Genomic DNA, 4,019 nt, shown 5'->3' with positions numbered 1-4,019 from the left:
CCATCTCTGAATTATCTCACATTAAGTTGCTACTGACTGATATAGACCTCTTTGTCAGAAAGAAATGAACCTCTAGCACAGCTGTGTTTAATAGAAGACACACATCAAAAACACCCAGGGAGCTTTTACCACAATTCCTATGTCCCAGCTGTACCTCTGTAGACTCTGATTCAGTAAATTTGCATTTATGTAAGTGGTAGAATAGAAAAGAAGGAAATGTTTCTTAAAATGCTAAGAAACGTATATGTTCAGCTGGTCCTGAGCATTTATCCAAGGATATTTCTCCACTTCCTAATCCCACCACATCAACTCTAACGACTTCTAAGCCACTTGCTTACATGGCACCGGATACCAGTATTACTCCAACTGTACCACTGACCTGCTTCTCAACCTAACAAATGCTCCCAGAATCATGTGGAAGAGAGTGGCACCTATGTCAGTCACTCAATTAAGAAACTACCCATCTACCTGTGCATCAAGTTCTTCTACAAAGAGAATAGAATAAACTGGATAACCTCTAAAATTTCTCCTCATTCTAAAATTCCAGAAGTTTATATGGCTTCATTTTTGTCTGCTGTTTCCCTGCTTTTCTTACAGGGGGAAATTATAATGTCTAACTTTCAGCAAAATTTTATTGCCTTGAGAAAATGATCTGCTCTGATCCTTCTGATCTGCAGTTCATCCTTCACGGAGAACCCAACAAGTGCTGCTGTCAGTTCCGGGTTTGCATAGTGAATATTCCCTCATTTGGTGATTGAGTGGGAGGCAGCAGGCAATATTTCAAAATGCAAACTGACATTTAATTATACAAAAATCTCCTTCCATGATCACTTCTCTTGCCAGGATGATTCTGATCTACTTGAACATTTTTTCTTTTTTGTTGACTCCTAGTTTTCCAGTTCCTATTGAGAACAATCAGAAATAGGACTCAAACACTGGATTTATAGACTTGCTACTTCTTCTGCGTAATGGGATCTTAAGGTGACACTGTCATTTGCAAAATGATGTCTCTTTCTGAGACTTATCTGAACCCTTGACACCCACACTGACATTCTCAAGATGTGGGTATTTCCCATCTGCATCAAAAACACCACATTTGTAAAACTGTCGCTTAAACGCTTAAGTGGAGATTCCAGAAAGAAAAAAAAAAAGGAAACAAACCATTCTGTCTTTAAACACTGAAATGATTCAAGGCATGGAAATATGCCAGATCCAGGACTATGGTCAGGCAAGTGAGGCATTTGCCTGAGGTGTGTAATTTAGGGAGGCACCAAAAATCTCAATAATTAAGATAAACAATAAATAAATCCAATATTTTAGAGCAGAAACAGTGCCATGGGAGGCCATAGTGGAACCTGACACAAATGAAAAAAATTTTTACTATTGATCTTATCCTTATTTAAAATTTTGATATTTTGCTCAGAATGAATTTAATTTTGATATTTTTTGAAATATTAAAATAAAATTTTATTCATGTTAACTACTAAATTTGGAGCATCTCTTTAAAGCCTTAAAGTTTGTACTCAAGGCAAGTGCTTTCTTCACGTCACAGTAGTCCTAGCCCTGGAATAACTTACCTTCTGCTACAAGCCACACACGAATGTTAATGCATCTTGTACTGCATAAACAGGGACCCCTACAATAACTCTAATGATTTCTATTACAGCTACCATTTGTGTGTGTGCCTTTTCTAAGTGATTGATACCATTTTAATAATTTATTCTAAGCAGTGACTGGAGAAGTAGGCAATTTTCTTTTTACATCAAAGAAAAATGAAACTCTGGAACGTGAAAATAACCCGACAAGAGACATACCTCACGTACATTGTATTGTTAAATGAGATCAAGGGGGAAAAGAGACAGAGAGGGAGAGAATGAGGAGGGAAGAATGAGAGGGAAAGAAAAAGAAGAAAAGAGGAGGAAAAATACATATCACAGGGATTTTAAAACTCAAAGTACATAGACTCATCTGGGAAATTTGCTTAAAATGTAGATTCTGAGGCTGACCCATATAAATTTGAATGAAATAAGGCCTAGGGTAACTCTGAGAATCTGCATTTTAAGTGATTCTGATGCAGGTGTTCTAGGGACCACACACAGAGAAACCGCGATGAGAGGCACCCATTCTAGCAGAAACCGAGCTATGTATCTGAAACACATTTTCTCGTCATCTCCCTCGATACCCTTCAAGGTAAGAATTAATGCCCCTTTCTTTACATATGAGGAGGAAAAGTCCAAGATGATAAGACAATTGCAAACTTACATGTTGAGTGAGTAGAAAAAAGTCAAAATTTAACCCAGATCTAACTCCAAATTCAGGCATATCCACTGTACTCTATGACCTTCATGAGAAAGGCAAGGGATTCATCTATTAGGTGACTGGTGCCTTGTATCAGGGACACCAGATCACGTAAGGGAATCTAAATGAGCTGCCTGCAATGGCAGGCAGCTGAGACAAAGGCCAGTGGTATGCACAGGTGAAAGGAAAGGGTAAGGGAAGTGTTGGAGTAGAAGTGAGGCAGAACAATTCAGGAGGTGGAAAGAAAGTAATGTTTTATACATGCAATGGTTTTACTTTGCAGTTTCAAATTCAAAATAAGAAGTGTAACCATTATGTCAATGTTAGCTATTATATGAGCAAATGACATAATACATTTATAGATATGACAATAATATAATTTGAGGAGGGAAGAACAAAATCTTGGATTGAGTGAGCTTCTTTTCTAGTTTAAGCTTACATCGCTGGATATATCCCCATTCTGCCTTTCTGTGCCTTCTGTCTCTAATCCTGAACTCAAGCTGTTCTTACTGGGCCAGTCTAACATATTTTTAAGCCAGAACCTACTTCAAATCCATCTCCCCTGGGAAAATTGCTCTGGTTAACTCCGTTTCATTCCATATTTGACACCTTACCATTATGTCCACCCAATCTTCACTTGTGTTTACTCTTCTGTGTATAGCTCATGTATTATTTATATATCCTGTATTGTTTGGCTTAATAGTGTATCTAGAGCATCGCGAGATTTGTAAACAGGTTTTCAGTTTCTGGAAGTGTCTGAATATCCTAAAACTTAAATAACTGAAAGTCTATCACCTGAAAAACACTCCATGAAAAAGGTCAGTGAACACTTACTGAAGAGGATAAAAATAAAATAGTTACAATTTTGTAAGGCAATTATCACTCACTTATCATTGAAGTGAGTTTTCTCCTCCCAAATATACATGTATAGACTTCTAATATTTAATAATAATTAAATTATTATTATTATTAATTTCTCTAGATCATGTTGGGAGTAGGGATAGAGGAAAAACTGTAAGATATGGTCTTGAGAAACTTAAAATGTTATTGAGAAAATTAAACCAATGTCCCTAATATAGGCCAAGTTGCACTGAACCTGCAATCAGAATAAAAACAGAGGGAACAAAAGGACCTCAAGAGTCATGTTGGATGAGATGGGAACACTTCTGGGCAGAATTGAATTGGGTGTGAAAAGAAGGAAGTTGGACCTAAAACAGAGACAGGAGTGAGTGAGAGCTGAAGATACATGCAGGGGTATCATCAGCTCAAACAGAACTTGGTCATAACGATATATAATGGGGAGACAATGTGTGAAGGGAAGTTTAAAATGAGAGAGTTGGGGGGCACCTGGGTGGCTAAGTCGGTTAAGCGTCTGACTTCAGCTCAGGTCATGATCCCACAGTCCGTGAGTTTGAGCCCCATGTGGGGCTCTGTGCTGACAGCTCAGAGCCTGGAGCCTGCATTGGATTCTGTGTCTCCCTCTCTCTCGACCCCTCCACCCCCTCTCAAAAAGAAATAAACATTTAAAAAAGAGAGAGAGAGAGTAAGTAATAAAGGAATAGTTATAAATCTCATATCCAAGGAGTCTGGCTAACAATGGGAGAGGCTATTTAGGACAACTGAAAATGTTTTCTAGAGAGAAGATACTTCAAACATACAACACAAAGAGGTAGCAATGAAAGAGGAGAGGAGTTCCAATGGCAGTGAGTACCCAGAATAAG

Source organism: Hyaena hyaena, unplaced genomic scaffold (genome assembly GCF_003009895.1).
Source record: "Hyaena hyaena isolate Hyena2069 unplaced genomic scaffold, ASM300989v1 scaffold_785, whole genome shotgun sequence".
Lineage (NCBI taxonomy): Eukaryota > Metazoa > Chordata > Mammalia > Carnivora > Hyaenidae > Hyaena > Hyaena hyaena.
This window is presented reverse-complemented; position numbering follows the sequence as displayed.